The 20377-nt window shown below is 39.5% G+C and overlaps 1 pseudogene; it reads right to left on the bottom strand.

The window, feature by feature from the left end:
- Nucleotides 1-846: 846 nt before the first annotated feature.
- LOC141737650 (N-acetylated-alpha-linked acidic dipeptidase 2-like) lies at nt 847-19350 on the bottom strand (annotated as a pseudogene).
- Between the last annotated feature and the right edge of the window lie 1027 nt (nt 19351-20377).

The raw sequence follows: 20377 nt of genomic DNA, 5'->3' as shown, positions 1-20377 counted from the left end.
AGAGAAAGAAAGAGAGAGAGAAAGAGAAAGAGAGAAAGATAGAGAAAAAGAGAAAGAAAGAGAGAAAGAAAGAAGAAAGAAAGAAAGAGAAAGAAAGAGAGAAAGAAAGATAGACAGAGAGAAAGAAAGAAAGAGAAAAAGAAAGAAAGAAAGAGAGAGAGAAAGAAAGAGAGACAGAAAGAAAGAAAGAGAGAAAGAAAGAAAGAGGGAGAGAAAGAGAGAAAGAGAGAAAGAAAGAAAGAGAGAAAGAAAGAGAGAAAGAAAGAAAGAGAGAAAGACAGAAAGAGAGAAAGAAAGAGAGAAAGAAAGAGAAAGAAAGAAAGAAAGAAAGAAAGAAAGAAAGAAAGAAAGAAAGAAAGGAAAGAAAGAAAGGGAGAAAGAAAGGAAAGAAAGAAAGGGAGAAAGAAAGAAAGAAAGAAAGAAAGAGAGAAAGAGAGAAAGAGAGAAGAGAAAGAGAGAAAGAAAGAAAGAAAGAGAGAAAGAAAGAAAGGAAAGAAAGAAAGAAAGAAAGAAAGAAAGAAAGAAAGAAAGAAAGAAAGGAAAGAAAGAAAGAAAGAAAGAAAGAAAGAAAGAAAGAAAGAAAGAAAGAAAGAAAGAAAGAAAGAAAGAAAGAAAGAAAGAAAGAAAGAAAGAAAGAAATTACTTACTGTGGAAGCATTCCTAGCCTGGGATCGAGAGTATTCTGCTGCTTCCGACCTGTTTTATATGCTTCGTTGCAATGTGTTCAATGTGTTCCCTTGAAACAGGGAAATAAGGAATGCAGTTTCAGAGCTGTAACAGATATATCATGCCCTTGCATAATTCTCATTAATGCAGGTAAGAAATAGTGTTGTGGCTATTACTCACCAAATGATACTTTGTAAGTTTTCAGCTGTTCTTCATGTTTCTTGGCCAAGTTATAAATTCTATTGCTATATCCTTTTAAGGCTTCTCCATAATCTCTACAGTCCAATGGAATGACCTGGGAATCTACCAGTTCATAAACCAGTTTGCCTCGTAACTGGGCAATTGTAAGCTGTTTCTTGAAGGTGGGGTCATAAAACTTTTCCACTAACTCAAAGGTCTCATACACAGTGTGGTAAATGATAAACAGGATAATTGCTGAATTTGTCTGCTATCTAAAAAAGAGCAAGCAAATTTGTCAGTGCACTGTGTTCTGACTGCAGGTAAGGGATGTATTGATCACTTAACGACTATGATGTCTCGCGCAGTTTCCAAATCAAAAAAGCTATTTGCTATAAAACACAATTTACTATCCTTTCATTTTTGTGTGTTTATTTTAAGAAACTGAAACAACCTGAATCCACGGACTGTTGCACAAGAGGCTTCCTTCTATCTACACAGACCTGCCTTCAGTTCATTGTACAGAGATTGCCCTCATTAAAAGTGAAAGCAGTGGGAGTTTGGATAGCAGAAATCCTCAGTCATGGCCCCTTGTGCAGTTATTTCTGAACACCATCACGGAAGATTTGTATATCAAGGGTCCTATTAATAGTATTGTGGAATGAAATACACACCTCCAATCAGATTCTATAAATACCTTTCTGTGAACTTGACAGTGTGTATAATATATGCTTCACTGAAATGTTTTATTCTCCAAACATTTAGGTTTCTTGCTAAATTAAGAAAAGGCACTGATATGCAAAGCAGCCAAAGATTCTTTGTAGCTTTTTTATTAATCACGAAGAACTGTTTTTAAAAGATGACTGCTCAGCACTACCAAACTTCTTCAAGCAATGTGGAAGACTCACCCTGATCTTAGTGTAACGGACTCTGCCTGATGCAATTCCCAGTCGCTGAAATTAAGCTTCAAAATCACTGCCTGATCCCTGTTTGTTTATTCTACATGTGGAAAAGACCAATCTTAGTGAGACTGCTTACATTACAGTATGGTAGTAATTTATGCAAAATGCAGATTTTTCAAAGAAATGGAAGTCGGTTCTTCTGGAGGGCACATCAGGGACACTAGTAGGATCAGACACTAGATGAGTGGCAAGCTTAGTTATTCTAACTGATGCTATTCACCACACTAATTCAGTATCCTATATTACTAGGAATATCTTTCAAAGGTAGCAATCCTGCTTATGACACTGACCACATTTAAAAAACAACGTACACATTATGCACAAGTGCCATAAAATTGTATCAGGCATGTCTCTGCAATCTTAAAGCGTTAATCATCTATTTCCAAACTAATATGAATTGGGCAGCAATATATGTAAAGACAGATGTGTTTATATACTTAGCATTTTCTATAGTACAATCAAAGACTGATAAATAATTTCCACTGCAGAAGGCATGATCAGCATTTGTTACTTACAAGTAAATATTGCCATCTACTGGGTAGGTATGGCAAGACAGAGGAAAAGAAAAAGATAATAAAGACAGATGTAATATTCTAAGTATTTTCAAATATTTATTTAAGTTTTATATTGGTTTAAGTTTATATGTCTAGCCTGGTGAATAATTGGTGTTTCTCAGCTAAAGAAGAAAAATAATCCAGCTAAAGTTCTTCTGTTATTATAAATTTCTGTAAGGAACTATTCGTATCAACTACGAAACATCAGATCTGGTAACTTTTTCAAAAGGAGGAAGTCTCAGCGACTCTGACGAATCTGGACACCCATCTTACCTGGGTCCGAAAGACAGGGCAATACACACAGAACGCTTTGGTCAAATCACACAAAGGGCAGTTCTATTTCCCTTACGTGAGTAACGACACATTTTGAGTAAGATTTAGCCCTGTGAGTCACTGGCTCAAACAGTGTTTTGGAGTTTTCATACCTTCAAATACGAAGTTTAATAGCTTCGGGTATAGATTTGTAATGCATTACATTTACATTCATTGTATAACCAAAGAATAAGTATCAAGAGAGCTTTTTAATTACCGCTCTAGGCAGTTTCTTTCAACTGAGCATTTGCTTATCCTAACAGTTTTGATATGATCTCATCCGGAGGGTGACTACACTGTATTTCAAACTCTTTCCCTGCCCTGGTCTTTTTTGATTGCTTTCCAAATTGGTTTTCTACTAACAAAAGGCCCTTAAAAAGTGTGAGGTTTCTCTCTATCTTCTGTGTATCTATCTGCCGCCTTCTCTTCCCTCTGTCTACACAGACCTGCCTTCAGTTCATCGTGCCTTTAAGAACCCAGTCCGGATAAGCAGCACTATGTACCTTACTAACGATACTCATGGTTGAGGATGGGTCAATGATTTGGGCATATGAAATACACCCCTGCTCTCTGGGACTGAATTTGTTGCGGAAAACATCCACAAAATGTAGGTGCTGCCTGCTGCATCACACAGGAGCGAGACGGAACAGCAAAAGCACCGAACAGCATTGTAACAGGGTAAATTAAGGTTATACGTGTGTTTTACTCTGCGGTTGCAGGGCTTTTTGCACATGCAGCACGTGACTGTGGGCTCAGCTCAGCCAGAATTCCTCTTTTAGTCCCTAGTTGATCCTGGGAGTGCCCAGCACTGAACTCAGTTTTAACACCGCTAAACTGAGTATTGCTGTCATTTTTACACTCTTCCATTTCAAAAAGGGATGAGTCAAAGCACTGACATTTCCTATTCAAATAAATTTAACTGACTGTTTTGAGTCAACCAAGCACTGCTTTCATGCTAAATATATACACACACGTTTAATTTTTTGGAAACTGGTAACTATGTTTGAAACGGCTATTCTAATCAGTGAGTGGTATTTTACTAAGCCTTGGCTTTGTGGTAGATATTCTAATTAGGTTAGTAATTGCTATTTGATTCATTCAATTTATAACCTAACTAATAATTTGTAAGTCACATGAACTAAAAGTTGGATCAGTTAATTGTTAACTTCATAAATAAATTGATATCTTTAAAACAAACAGTAGTGAGGTTCTGCAAAAGAATATGAAGGGAGGGAGCAAGCCTGTATATGCACACCTGAGGCCTTGCATATATGCAAAGGCATGTCTGCAACACAAAGAATTTCCTTCATTTACGAACAATGGAGATTGTCTATGTAACAAAAGGATGTGGCCACAGTTGCGGAGTCTTTTGTTGCGCAGCAGACGGTGAATACCATGGGTTAATTTTCCTCAAGATTTAGCAGATGACAGATCTGACAGCTGCAGAAAACATGAATGTGAGCTGTGAGGAATGTCCCTCAAGAAACCGAATCTAATTTAGGTGTCAAAAAGGAGGAATGCACGCCACCAGGATAAAGCAAGAAAGCGATAATATTAAACATTGAGGTTCAAACATGAATTGCCCTCATGGCTTTCTGATCTAGTACAGCTGCTTTTTCATGAAATATGGATTGATAGGTTACTATATATTAAATTATTAAACAAAAAACATTACAGAACAGCAGTAGCAACATGTGAACAACCCAAACATAAAAATTTATTCATGACTTGCTCAAGAGAAATTGATCTTTAAGTATCATTGTTTCTTATTCTTCTTAGTTAAAACAACTGTGTGTTTTTTCTTGACAGCATCTAAATATGTGCACAGATACACAGACAAAGAAATCACAAATAAATTTTTATACACAGTATACTTTTGTTACCGCTGGAGTTCAGGTGGGATGAAACTGAATTGCCAGCTCTTTAAAATCTCTCAGTAAATGATTTAAAAGATCATTTAAATTATGCTTTCTTCATGTAGTATCTCATAAACCAATAATAAGATGCAGAGAGTCTATTGCAGCTAGAAGCCAAACAGTTTACGGAAGAAAGAATTAGTGGAAATCCAAAGGAATAGAAATCTCAGCTTTGTTAGCAGAAGAATTATGGAATCCCTTTAGTGTTTGGAAGCATGTTTCTGGTTTTGTTCCCTCCTTCGAAATGTGTCATTTTGCTACGTAATGTTTTGGTTTCCTGTAATATATACCAATAAACTAAAAAAAAATAATAATATTAGAATACTTCATTTTATAGATTTTCAAAGCTCTATCCACATATCTAAATATAACCATGTAAATAAAATTCTGACAGAAGAGCAAGACAACACGTTTCCGTTAAACCATTCAGTACTAATAAATTGATATGGTTCATCAGAAATGTGTTTCATCAGACAATTTTCTGCCTGCCCTATTTGTAATTTGGATTTTACAGACAAGCAATGAAACCTCTGGTAAGACCTGTATTTCTTAGCGGGGCTGAACAAGTACACTTACAGGGTTACGAACTCACCATGCCCAACAGGGAAAGGAAGAGAAAGATATTCAAAACCTCACTTCTGAATTTCTCAACATCCCAGCACCAGGCAGCAATATAGTCAGAGATCCCACTACAGAATTAATCAATTTTCCTGCCCCGAGATTCTACAATACTGGAAATTTCACAGGAATTTGGAACTATTCACTCATAGAATACCTACCCTTTCATTTGCCCAGGAGGATTAATTTCCACACAAAGGGCTGGGAGTTCTTACGGATCACAGCTACGGGATCTGGACTGTAGTTTACAGAAACTAAGGAATTTCTCAAATAGAAAGTTAGAAAATAGACCAATTTAGGTTATATAAAATGCTATCATTCTGTTAAATGAAGGGATGGATTTCCACACAGAGACCACTGAGGGACGTTAGCTTTGAATCAAGAGTTATTGCACTTATGTTGTAAAAAGTTAGGTGGGTAATTTGTATAAATATATGAGGGCCTCACAGCACCTGAAGGAGTCTGTTGAGCTCCAATTTTATCTTGGAGCTATTGATTGCAGTCTAGGAATTGATGCCACTGGGTACTGCAGCCGCCTGCAACAGATTTTCAAGTGTTGCTTTCTTTACACTATTTTTTATTTACCTCAGCCCATTCTGTGGAGCCCAACAATCCAAATTCTTCTGCGTCCCAGCTAGCAAAAATAATAGTTTGCTTAGGTCTCCAACCTGCAATCACATAGTTAAGCTTGAAAATTCAACTTAAAGTTAGAAAGTTTAGTGAAAAATCACCACGGTTAATTGAAATAACTTTAAAAAAATAGCACCTAATCGATATAGCAGTAAAAAAAAATCCTCTCTAAACTCCTTAGAGGAACACACTATTGCAGAGGCATTCCTTCTTAATGCAATATTTTCATTCCACACCACTAAGAGGGTACTATTACACTGATGAGAGACGTGAGGGAATAAATTCAGCCAACTGAGATGCAATGCTACACGTGTGCATCTCTTAATTGAATTTGCATCTTTCATAATGAGAAATACAACTTTCTGTAGCGGTAAGAAGTTAAATCGACACAACTGCTTGTGGGAACACTGTTCTCCAAAGCTGCTGTTTTCCATATCCATCATTTTATGTCTGCAATAAGTAAGTTACCTTCCATCTTCATTTTACCAAAACTCTGTACAACCAGCTGCACCCGTAGTTGGATCGATACCACCAAATACCCAGGAGTCTCTACGGCCTCCTAAAATAATGTATCTGCCTGGAAACAAATACACAACATCAAGCCTTAACTAAAAATGCATTTAGGTTACCTGTATTTCATTTGATTGCATCCCTACTTCTTTCAAACGAAATATGAAGTTTGATACCAGTGCTACAAGTTTATTTTTTAAAGTAATCTGCAAGTATATACATAAAGTCAATAAATATTTTATGCATATTTTTCCACTTAAAAAGTTTTTCATGTAGACAGCCTGCTACTTAGTATCAGCAATAGTATGTTGAGGTCCCAAATCATCACTAGTTTTCTGTACTCTGCGTTGTGTTAATTTTTGCAAAGGCAAAATGTATGAGTGATGTAATGTAATCTGAGAAACCTACTGTAAAATGATAGGCTTTATAAAAAAATTCCCTGACATCTATCATTCCAGCATTTACATCCAAATACATTATTGGGAATGACAATGAAAAACAGTGTGTTGGGAGGGACAGGACAACTATTAAAGGTTTCTCATAATCCGTATTATCTGGCTGTCTAAAAAACTTGAAGCTTCTTGCAACATGAGAACAATTTACCAAACACAAAATAAAGAAGGAATTAAAAGCCACAAGCACTCACTGCTCACCTGGTTCCACAGCTCCTCTGAGGATGCCAATGACGTTGTAAATTCGTGTTATTTTATTGTTTGTGTGAACATGCATTCTGACTCTTCTGAAAGGAAACGCAGTACAGAGTAGCCATTTCTGCCTGAGAAGGCAATAAGAAGTCAATGTAATCGCTTGTGAGCCAGGACGTTCGTGCTTCTCTTCTGCTCTGTGTGTTCAGCACTGACCATGCTGCATCAGTGTCCCATTTTTCATTTCAGGTTAACCAGAAAGATGCCTTAGAAACAACAAGCCTATGAAGAGGGACAGTCTATAAACTTTCAAACATTTACAGAATTTATTGTCCTGTTATTTATGGCAGTCAATTGGATAATTGTGTAGTAGAGGAGTTAAATGAAAAGCACATACAGTAATGAATTTTGACCGAAATTATAATTGTGGATATACATACTTTTATAAAGAATACACTTTGGTTTCATAGCATAATTCTGTGTTATAAGATAGAACTTGGAGAGAAGGTCATTAGAAATATTCATCCAGGAATAAACTGAAATCTCTGTTTAGGACAGCAGATCTAAGTGATCAAGATTTGTCAGTCCTCCATCCCCTACTCCTCCCCCCCAGTAAAATCCACTTTTGAAGTTTTATAAAAAGGAAGGAAATTCAGGTATTAGGAGAGCTAAAAATAATGTAGTATTCAGCCCATCTTAACCTGTAGAAGAAACAAAGCATCAAATAATGCTTTTTTTGCATCTGGCAAAAAATTTGCCATTTGAAGTTATCTTCTCAGCAGCAAACCTGCACAGCTGTCAAAATCAAAACCTACTTCAGGACAGCTACTGGATCTTTGCCCAGAAAATAACTGACACCAGCGCCTTGAGCATCCATATACTTGCACACTTCCCATGTGCAAGTGACTTTCTACCAAGACTCAAAAGATTTGTTTCTATATGGAGCTACTCTGAGAAAGAGGTGTATGTAGGATTAGCCCGTATTTACAAAAACTGCCACCCGATCAAGCAGGAAGTGTTAAAAAGTGCATTCAAAAATATTTCCCACGTATATGTTTTGTGGATGAATCATATTGTTTCTTTTCTCACTGTTGCTCTTCAAGACATTCCAAATAGCACCTCGCTTATATCGAATATGCTTTCTTATTTATTTATTCTTACTTTACTCATTTTCAGCTAGTGTTAACGCAGAGCAGGAAAGAATAATGACCACTGAAGTCTTTATAAAATTATATATTCAGACATACTCTTGTTTTGCAGGAGGTGGAGCAGTGATAATGACGCACCATTTTTACACACTGTTCATTGTGGTCTGCTACCAGTCCTCACAGAGTAATATCTCATGTAAACTGAAAGTATTTTTAGGTGAAAAAGTGACAGAAGAGTGATCTTTAGCTTTATCTATTGCAGCTTATCAGTTATAAACAAGGAAGAATGCTATGACAGTCCCTGACATCCAGTCAAACCCCCGATCGCCAGGTGCAACTGTCACGCGGCTTGGTCTGCAGGAGAGCGACTCTGTTAGTGCTGGAGACCTGGACAGTTGTATTTCTCTGTTAGAGCTGACAAATGTAAACCACCAACACAGTATTGCTAATCCAACTGGTCAAAGGCTGGCTCCTCCCAAGCGAATTAGGAAGATATATGTGCTTTGGGGTCTTCTGCGCTGTTATTGTTCAGGGCTTTCAACCACAGGGCCTACCAGCTTCGGGGAACAGTTGATGGGCTCCCAAATCATTGCCACACTTCTCAGCTCTAAGTTCACAGAAACCCTGGGAGGCTTCCAGTGGAAAGGGACACACGCATAGAAGAGAACTACTGAATTATCAGCCCTTCTGCGTTCAACAGCTACAGGCTCGCTGTCCTATTGTCCCCTTGGTCATCAGAAACAGCAAAGAAAAGACCAAAGCTTGAAGTGAGGAGGAAGTTTAGGGTTAATTCAACAGTAGTAATAAAATGTCTACTTACTGCTATATAGCCATTTTTTAAAGGACTAGTGAAACAACGTCTGAACCTTAAAGTAAGGATTAAAGTTGGAATGACAGGGCTGGACCTATACCCTCTGAATGTGTCTGTCCATTGACATTGGGGACACTGAGCACAAACATAGTTTTGATAATTTATTTTCAAATTCTAATAGCTATCATCAAATGTTTCACACTGAGAAGAAAGTCAGTTTCTCCAGAATCTCTCTAGATGCATTGTTTCACAATATTTTTCTTGTGGAGATTTTTTTTTTTGCAATATTTTATAAATAGGCAAGTGTTAAAACAGACCTTGTAGAAGAGTTGTCTGCAAATCCTGGCCCTATGTTATACGACACGTTGAGATTTCCCTTCCAGCTGCTGTCTGGAGCTGCGGGTCCTCCCATTGCGCTGTTAAGTGAAAACCAAGACAAATGTAGTTGACCAGTAGGCTAAAACCTTAAATTCCCTTAATGGTTACTGCACCTAAACCAAGGTGGGTTTACAAAATTCTTAAAAACATTATGCCAGAAAGAGTTTGCTTTGAATTGTCCACATTTTCTGAAGTATGCATTACTTCAAAAGAACTATAAATACAAGTAACAGCATAGATTTTACCATCTTAGTATAAAAAAATTTGCTGAACATTTGTGAATACTGGCTTCTGGTGAGGAGGACCGATGTATACTCACTGTAATAATACTTCTGCATCATGATACCCAATGGGATGAACTGGGATTTTGGGAATCCCTACACCTTCATTAACTTTCTACCTGAAAGTGTACTCTGAGAAACCAGAACAAAACGTCAAGTTTATAGCGTTCTTAGCAACTTTCACCAAACTGGAAATACTTTTGAACAGTGCAGCCACACAGTAGCCACGAGCATAAATCAATTTTTTCATTCTTACGTAATTTCTTAGACATTGTTTCTAGGAAACCAAAATGTAATGACAGAGCCACAAACCCAATAGCGCATCTGCACAACTGTGTATGAGAAGTCCCCACATGTGATGCAAGGTGAGATCTGCTGTCCATCCGTATCATTACATCTCCTCAAAGCTGACTGTGGGACAACCACGCCGGAGTGTGAGGTGAAGAAAGCCCCTGTGCAGCCTGTTTACAAGCTGCAGAGGACATCCACAGATGGATTTACCTATGTAGAAGACAGAGAACGTCTCTCTGAATCTGGTGGGCCAGGCACACGCATTCTATTGGTTTTTTAAGTATGGTGCTGTTTTATGCCCCCAACAACGGTCACACAGGCCAGTGAGCTTTCCAGAAGCACCCCTGTGTTCCCATCCCCTTGGCAGACAGGCCTGCTGCGCACTTTAGTTCAGACTGAGTTCAGGACGCCTACAAGGACAAGACAAGCACACGGTGCCAAGTTTCACAAGACTCCAGGTTACTGTTATTTTTAATACAGAAATTTTAGTCCCTGTAAAGAGGATTTTAAATTGATTTTCTGCTTGGAATTTAGGATCAGCAAGGAAACATACCTCCAAGCAAAGCTGTTAGTCCTCTTTGATGGTAGACTATAGTCTAGTTTAAACTGGTTCTTTTGAGAAACACAGGCATTTAAAAATGGCTATAAATTCTCAGCCATTTTCTACTGCTTCACAGGCTGTAAGCAGCTTTTCTAAAACTTAAAAGGCTGGGCTCATACAAAGAGATTTTCCTAAAAACTTACATTCCCTTCCCAACTCAAAAGCCACCAGCTGAAATAAGCAGTTGAAATGACAACTCCAACACAAAAAGGAAGCCTACACAGGGTGGAAGCAAGTACAGGTAGCCTGGGAGGAATACAGAGAAAATGTCCGAGCAGACAGGGAAGAGCAGGTTAGGAAAGCTAAAGCCCAGACAGAATTACACCTGGCCAGGGACATCAAGGGCAACAAGAAAAGCTTCTATAGGTATGTCAGCGATAAAAGGAAGACTAGGGAAAATGTGGGCCTTCTCCAGAAGGAAACAGGAGATCTGGTAACCCAGGATATGGAGAAGGCTGCAGTACTCGATGACTTTTTTGCTTCGTATTCACTACCAAGTGCTCTAGCCACAGGCAAAGGCAAGGACTGGGAGAATGAAGAACCACCCACTGTAGAAGACCAGATTCGCGACCATCCGAGGAATCTGGAGGTGCACAAGTCCATGGGACCTGATGAGATACATCCATGGGTCCTGAGGATGAAGTTGCTAAGCCACTATCCATCATATTTGAGAAGTTATGGCAGTCCGGTGAAGCTCCCACTGACTGGAAAAGGGACATATAACATAACCCCAATTTTTAAAAAGTGAAAAGAGGAAGACCGGGGGAACTAAGGGCCAGTCAATCTCTCCTCTGTGCCCAGAAAGATCACAGAGCAGATCCTCCTGGAAACTATACCAAGGCACATGGAAAATAAGGAGGTAATCAGTGATAGCCAACATGGCTTCACTAAAGGCAAATTGTGTCTCACAAATTTGGTGGCCTTCTACGACGGGGTTACAGCATTGGTGGGTAAGGGAAATGCAAATGACATCATCTACTTGGACGTGTGCAAAGCATTTGACACTGTCCCACACAACATCCTTGTCTCTAAATTGGAGAGACATGGATTTGATAGATGGACCACTCAGTCTATAAGGAATTGGCTGGATGGTCGCACTCAAAGAGTAGTGGTCAACAGCTCAATGTCCAAGTGGTGACCAGTGAACGAGTGCTGTTCCTCAGGGGTCGGTATTGGGACTGGTACTATTTAACATTTTTGTCAGTGACACGGACAGTGGGATTGAGTGCACCCTCAGCAAGTTTGCTGACGACACCAGGCTGTGTGGCACGGTCGACACACTGGAGAGAAGGGACGCCATCCAGAGGGACCTGGACAGGCTCGAGAGGTGGGCCTGTGTGAACGTCACGAAGTTCAGCCAGGCCAAGTGCAAGAGCCTGCACCTGGGTCATGGCAATGCCAGGCACACCTACAGGTTGGGCGGAGAATGGCTTGAGAGCAGCCCTGAGGAGAGGGACTTGGGGGTGCTGGTGGACAAGAAGCTCAACATGAGCAGGCAATGCGCGCTTGCAACCCCGAAAGCCAACGCATCCTGGGCTGCATCGAAAGAAGCGTGGCCAGCAGGTCGAGGGAGGTGATTCTGCCCCTCTGCTCCGCTCTGGTGAGACCCCACCTGGAGTACTGCGTCCAGCTCTGGAGTCCTCAGCACAAGAAGAACGTGGACTTGCTGGAAGGGGTCCAGCGGAGGGCCACGAAGATGATCAGAGGGCTGGAGCACCTCTCCTAGAAAGAGAGGCTGAGGGAGTTGAGGTTGTTCATCCTGGAGAAGAGAAGGCTCCAGGGAGACCTTAGAGCTGCCTTCCAGTCCCTGAAGGGGGCCTACAGGAAAGATGGGGAGGGACTCTTTATCAGGGAGTGTAGTGATAGGATGAGGGGTAACATTTTTAAACAGGAAGAGGGTAGATTTAGATGAGATATTAGGAAGAAATTCTTTACCATGAGGGTGGTGAGACACTGGAACGGGTTTTCCAGAGAAGCTGTGGCTGCCCCATCCCTGGAGGTGTTCAAGGCCAGGCTGGATGAGGCTTGGAGCAGCCTGGTCTGGTGGGAGGTGTCCTTGCCCAGGGGACGGGGTTGGAACTAGATAATTGTTAAGGTTCCTTCCAGCCCAAATCATTCTATGATTCTAGATTTTATGACATACAGGTAGAATTTAGTCTTCAATAGGAAAATTAATAAAATAATTTTAAGCAGCTTTTTACTTTGCATCTCTACTGAAAATAGATTAATTTCTTGTGCCACAATAACTTTCAGCACCAATTTATAAAATGCTTGATGGCTCAGGGTACAGATCTTTCACTCACCTTTCGCAGGATAACCTGGCGTTAGAGGGTCCCCAGCTCCATTCTGGTTTAACACATTCCCACGCTGGGCTCCTCCACCTGGAAGGTTCCAGACGTTTGGATAGGGATCTACTCCTGGGGCGCAATAGTCAGCAGGATCTGAATAAAGTATGATCCCTTGGACTCCTGCTAATATGGCATTTTTAACCTGTGAAAACACTTGCTTTTAAGAAAGGGCTTTTTTTTTATGCAAAAAGAAATCTGAATGTTGCAATTTACTTTCATGGGGATGTAGCTTTAGAAGTTGTATATGTGGAAGAGGGAAAATGACCACAGACTCAGCAGAAAATCAAACCACAGCAAAACACAGTATGTTCATTATTTGCATCACACCTTTCGTCATAGCTCAAGGCTATGAAATAAAGCACAGGGAATGAAACTGAGGCACAAAACCTGACCAATATCCCCACTGTCCCACTATCACCAATTTTGTCAGAATTGTCTAAAGTCAAAAGAATTAGTTATTCAATCTCTGTGCATCAGACTCCTTGTCAAATACTTACCTCTTCAAAATACTGCAGTTCCATGGATGAAAAGTATTAAAAGCCCTGGCTCTATAAAGTACTCAGTTCCCTAAACTAATCTCTTACAAGAACTGCCTAAGGAGTTTGCAGTCATCTCAGTCTCGGGAGATTAATGCATTCATCTGTTTTTATTGTTTTGGAAGTTACTCTTAAAATGCAGCCACAATGGACACATTGCAGGTGTCCTTCTGCTCATGTGTTCCAACTTACAGCCTTCCCTAACTCCCACCGGCTCTACCTTGAGCCCTCTCTGACCCACAGAGGGAAAAATGAAACACAAGCCTTACTTTGTTTCCTCTGAAGATCTTCCCATATCTGGCAATGACAATCTTTTCTGTACAGTTAATTCCCATTTCATGCTCCAGCTTAAAAAAATCTTCAGTGCGGCCATAATTCACATATACCAGATCTGCCTGCAGAGAAAAGCAGTTTCACGGCAGCTGGCCATTCAACCAACAATATACCTGTTCTCAGAAATACACAGTTTTATTCACTATGTATGATATAGTTATTTGTTTGCATTTCCATAAATGAGAACCAGTGCCCATAAAAACAATAGCAAAAGATTTCCTTAATATTCTATAGGATGCATTGGCTCAAACTCCTTACCTTTCTATGTTACCCTTCACTTAACAGCAACCCTATAAACCGAGGTTGGAAATGAAGCCAATGCACTTTGCTAAACTGACAAACTTCTGTGGCCATGAAAAAATAGTGGTATCTCTTGCATACACAAACACTATTATATGATTTCATTCATCTGCGCAATGCAAAGTTGTCTCTGACTCGCTCTTCCGTGATGAATGATCAGATTAAGTGAGTGACTTTTGTAGCCTTTGAAGACATTCACTTAATCCAAAATGTCTTCCAAATTGATTTATATATTGCTATTTCTACTTGTGACTTCAGCAAGTCCTCTCCATACGATTGAGTAATATGGAGTAACCTGAGGTGTACCCAACATTTTCCATAAAGATAAAAGCTTTTCACTTGTTATGTGATTTGCTCTTTTTGAGCTCTTTTTCTAATAGGAGACTTCTAACCTTCACACAATATGCGGCCTAGCTGTCCTTACGTGTTTTCTTATACTAATAGTTAATTAAAACTACTACAAGAAATCTTTTGAGAAGTTGGAGCAATCCATCCCAGCAAGTGTTTTGCAATAGATGACTTCAGCTAATAATACTCTTACATAATTTGTTTTTTCTTACCTCTAGCACACCTTGTGCTGAAAAAGCATTATAAGGTGGCAGTATATCAGTAACATTTCCATACCTCTGTGGAGGTGGTTCAAACAACAACGTATTGAAAATCTATCAACAAATAACAGAAGTCTTTGGTCAAAGACTCTACCTCCAGGCACGAGTTCATACACTAAGCTTAGTTATTGCCCATGATATGCTAGTTTCCATAAATTGTTAGTAAAAAATATAATTCTAACTAGCGCACATAAGTTCAAACAAAAAACCAGCTAGGGATACATAGCTGAATTGTTATAACAGAGCGCAGGTATGAATACAGAGATAGATCACTTGTCAGAAGGCACTGCCTGAACCTAAGCAAAGAAGTGGCTGAAAATTGCCAAGAGGTGGTAACAGTAAAAAGACACCTAGTTCATGCATGCCATCACAGGTGTTTTTTGTGATTACTCTCGCCTGTATTATAATTCCCCTCTTCACCTCTTTGCTAGTTACGCCCCAGTTAAACACGCTGCCTTTCATCACTATCACTCATGTAACACTCCTGTTGCCTCAAGGTTCACGTCCACTTTCTCACCTTTTGAGATTATAGCTGAGAGACTGTGTTAGGGAGTTTCTGGAATAACTTCTCCATTCTTTCACCTCTAAGCTCACGTCATCCCCAAGCACACATTCCTTAGCTTCTACCAGGGTTCTTCATCCCTACCTATGCTTCTCTAGCAGTCCCATCTCCTCTCCTCGCTCAGGCGCCATGTCAGATTTTATATTTACTTCTTTATTCCCATGAGTATACAAAACGGAGAAGATGACTCTAGACCGCCTGTACATTATTACTTCCAACACTAACTTAGGAGACACCACTGGAAGCCAGTAGGATCAGGTTCAGATGAAACAAGGCAGTGCTTCCTACAATGGATAGCATCCGTGTGGCATTCCTTACCTCTCAGCATGTTGTGGAAGCAAAAATTATACACGTGTTCAAGCAGAGTTTGGACAGGTAGTTGGAAGAGAGATCTAACAAGGGTCACTAACTGCATAAATACCTGGAAAAGAGGTCTAAGGAGGATTCTTAAAGAGACTAATTGCACCAAGTTCAGAGAACCCCTGACCCGAAAACAGCTGGACACTGGAAGGATTGCATGCCTTACATGCCTTTATTTGTTCTTAAACTTCCCTGTGCAGCCACTCACGGCTGTTTATGGCAAGAGGATATTAGCCTAGATGTATCCTTAAGCTGAACCAGTAGGGCCAGTCTTACACCTTATAATCTGTTGGTGTTAATTGCAGCCTCTCCACACATCCGCTTTCTGCTGTATGAGACACTGAGATTTCAGCCACTCTGCTGTTCTGTTACACAGTCTGCAAAATCATTTCTAAAAATGCGTTCCCTTTGCACTGGATTTTTTATCATATTATAAAACACATGCTGGGATGAGTGGATGGTAAAACAGAGGAAGACACTCTTTCTTTAGAGAAGTCTTAGATAAACGTAGTTTAACCATTAAAAAGGTCACCTCATTCCCTTGACCGTCAATTACTGAGATGTAGTTTGGCTGCTTTTCATTTGGATATGAAAGCAGCACATCATAATGAACGAGTTCTGCTGAATCCAGTCCAAAACCCTTCCACTGGCCTTGAATTTGTTCGGCAAGTAGAAGATTCTGTTCAGTTCCTGCGAGGTGAGGCAACTGCGTAAACGAGCTAAAATAAAATAGAAAAACGCAAGTAAGCAGCAAATGCAGAGAAGCACAACAGTGAACTCTGATCAGTGTGTATAAAGCTTATCTTCAAGCTACACACGTGGAAAGTAAGGTTTTATACTGAAAGTCTGAGCTGTATAACATGATCGTTTATCAGGGTCTGCACCAGCATAAGCACAAAATGTAGTCAGAGCAGAGGATCTTTCCTGAGGCCTTAAGATAAGTCAGCTGAACCTTTCTCTTTGCATAACAGAAATAGCCACATCTACACACAAGCAATGAAAATCAGTGCCAAAGACATTCAGCTAAATAATATGAACAGTGTGCAAGGAGCAGAAACAGATAGAAAAAAGCTACACATTCAGAAAGCAATCCTCCAAATAACTCTGGTATCTGATTATGGGTTTGTCCATTTTTGGCATAACATGTCCTAATAAGTTTAACTTGAAAATCATTATGTCAAATTATCTGCACAGATTTGTTCTTTTTTACTTAATCAAAAGCCTGAATAATAAAAGCTTTCTTAATAACATTTACATCCAGATCAGATGTAACAAATAATGGTCATAAATAGTCAGAAACAATATCCAGCCCCTCTGGGCTACCCTACAGAAATCTGACTACAATTTGTTTGGCCCGCTGAACAACAGTTATGGTGAACGCTGATCAGTCAGCTGGGTACCACGCACCAGCTTCGAATTCCCAACAGGCTACTTGTTAATGGCTGCCCCAGAGATGTCAGATACCGTTAATTACCATTAATTAGCGGTACCAAGTACCATTAGTACCACTTCAACTTGTCAGTTCAGACTGTTTTCAACCAATGTAACAACTTGTTCTTCAGTATGCACTTCTTCAGCTTCCAAATGGGAATGCTGCAGGAGACGATGTCCAAAGCCTCGTTAAAGTCAAGGATGTTTCAGCCACTGTAACATCTCCACGGATACATATAGACAGTCATTTCCTTACAGAAGACCATCGCCCTGGATCAGGGTGATCATATAAACACATAATAAAAAAACGCTGACTGTTCCTAACTGTCCTTTGTGTTTGGAAACAGATTGTAGAAGGATGTTTGGTCACCCTTCCACGGATTGAAGTAAAACTGACCTACCCATAGTGTCCCCAGATTGTCCTTCTTGCCTTACTTAAGGATGGGCACAACATCAGCTTTTTTCAGCCACCAGAACTTCAATCACCAGAACTTCTCATAGACAGCAGCCTTGCAGTCGTAACATCCAGCTCTTTCACGTGAATCCAACCTGGCCTCCTGGATTTGAATGAATCTAGGTTCTTGATGTAGACCACAACCTTCTGCTCTCTGCTTTTGTCTTTCCTTCTCTTTAAACTGTGTGGGTATGCACCAGGGTTCGGAAGCAACCTTTGACAAAGCTTGTTACCTGTCGTCTTCTTGCCTTTTAATTGTCTAGAGTATTCTAAGTACCTTTTAATTCCTTAAGTACCCTAGTTTAAAAACTACATATGCCACCAGGAAAAACAGACTGAACAACGTGTGATGCCTTTTTTCAATTTTTCCCTTCCAGTTTCATCCTTTCCAGAGCTACAATTCAATATCAAGTTGTCTGCACTTTCTGAGACTCAAAGTTTGTTTTCCCCACTTGATAAAAACAGATTTAGTAGTCTAAATAACTAAGAATGGGGATCAAAAATTCTTAAGTTCACATTTTTTATGCTTTTAACAAACTTTCTGGATAGTGTATTAGGATAATTTTTCTGCAGTTCCTGCTTTTTATTTGAATTTAGGGGGGAAAAAAGACCAAACCAGTATAAAACATGTGGCCCATCATCAAAGCAAGCAGACAAACCAGAGACCATACATACCCTATGGCCAAGAAACTTTAGCATAATTGCAGAGCTATTTCATGCTGCCATCAATCTCCGTGTTGCCTGGACTCTCACTCAAACATTATCTTCAGAAACTCTCAAGCTACTGAGAGGAACAAGTACAAAATAAGATAAGGCCTATAGACTTAAAAAGCTAATTGATATTGGAAATGAAACCTTTTAGTTTAAGAATAAATGTACAGAGATAAAATTTGTCAGCAATCCTTTGATGTTTATGATGCAGTTGCTGACTTACATACTGAATATCTGCATGTTACTAACCAGAGGTTATATTTGTTTACCTTTTGTGTGAATATATTTGTTCCTCTGTAGAAGATATAAATATGCACAAGAATGATTCTTTTTTCATTTCCAGTGAAATACACGGCAAAACAAGAAGGTATTTCTCTATCCCTAGCATTTTAGATGATTTGAAAGAACCACGTGGATGCACTAGGATGCTAAAAAAGCGTATTTAATAACAATTGCATCATGCAAGACTTAACCAACCATACACACACATTGCACTGGGACAGGGCCCGTCACCACCTGAAACAGAAGACAGGGAATAACGGGACCTCAAGCACCCAATTAACAGGACATTATCCAGCCTGGCCACACTAAAGGAATTATCAGTTGTAACTATACATGCAACTCAGCGCCAGGCAAACTTTGAAGCATTTTGAATATATTCATTTTCTACTTCGACTAATTGGGTTATTAGCTACTCAAACTGAAAGTCTAAGTGGACGCTGGACAGATTATCAATCAAATGTAATTAATAGCAATCAGCATACCCCAACCACAGCAAAATCATCTCGGTCTGAGACAAAGCAAAGTTATGTGATGTTAGAGTTTCGGACGCTTGTGAAGAAAAACCAGACACTTACACTGCATTAAATCAGGACTACAGAAAATCATACTAAAAAGCATGATACGCACTGGCAGTAACGCCCCTTGAGGGAAGCACTCTTAAGAGTACAACCACTCCAAAAGGTAACTGCAAAAATAGGGAGAGGAGGACAGAAGGGTTGTGAGTCTCTCCCTTCTTGTACAAACCAAATACTTCCAAAGCATCTAAAGAGCTCTGCTCTCACAGGCCGTTCCTTGGAGCTGATGTTATCACTTTCTGGCTTTTGCAACTGATAAAATTATTCCAAAACCAAGCTGCGCAGGACTTACCGGAGGAATTGCTAGGTGTTTTCTGCTTTCATTTCAGCCACAAGTTTCTGTCTCACATTTTAACAGACATCGGATGAGTCGGGTGTTTTCTCGGTCAGTTTTGTAAACCATCCCGAAAATTTGAAAAGTTTGAATTTGAAAAGCTTGCTGCTTAGGAAGAACCTCGGTCCTCAAATATTTGAGCCCATGTGCAACCTAAAGTACTGAACAGTCTCCCTAAAACCACGACAACGAACAGGGCTTAGAGCATCCTCTGTCAGCGTTTGCTGGTTCAAACATAGAAGTGAAACAGAGAAGTTAAATACAGTTCATTGACTGAACTGTCAAAAAAGGGACATATTAAGAAGAGCACACCCTAAATATCTGGTAAATACAGTCCCCCTTTTAAGGCAGATTCACCTCTCATTAATTTTAAACTATAGTTTAAATTCTCAGTTAACTGTTTGCAGTGGAAAGATTGAACTCCTGATACTCATGATGAAATTCCCTTATTTAATTTATACGTATATTTAAAAATACGTGCATAAGAATGTTTAAGGTGAAGGTCTAAGACTCAACAGCCGCCCTGCCAGTTACACATCTGGGGAACGGTGGGGTTAGTCTATTTAATAACTAAAGGAATAAAGCTAACTGTGACCCTTGTCAGTTTGAAAAAGTTAAAGATTTTTCATTTGCCATAAATCTGAGAGAGCATACCAACTACATGAATTTGTCTTTAAAAAAAAAAATAAAATCCTTTTACAATTCTAGCTAGAAAAATCCCAAACTGTGCAAACTGTAATCACAAAGCCGAGTGTATGTGCTGTCACATGCACAATACATATGATCCGTTAGACTTAAATGCAATTGTAGGAACACTCGGAACATAACAGTGATACTGGATGGGACCAAAGGTCCATCTTTCCCAGGATTCTGTTTTGGAGCATGGCCAAAAGATGATGTTCAGGGAAAAGGGTAAGAATAGCTCAAGTATCAGAAATTTGCAGCTCAGGGATCTCCTAAATCAAATTAATAGTTTTCATATTTAATAACCTTCATGGATTTTTCTTTCATGCTTTAGCCTTAGGTGTGTGCTACAACACAAGT

Source organism: Larus michahellis, chromosome 1 (assembly GCF_964199755.1).
Source record: "Larus michahellis chromosome 1, bLarMic1.1, whole genome shotgun sequence".
Classification (NCBI taxonomy): domain Eukaryota; kingdom Metazoa; phylum Chordata; class Aves; order Charadriiformes; family Laridae; genus Larus; species Larus michahellis.
This window is presented reverse-complemented; position numbering and strand designations above follow the sequence as displayed.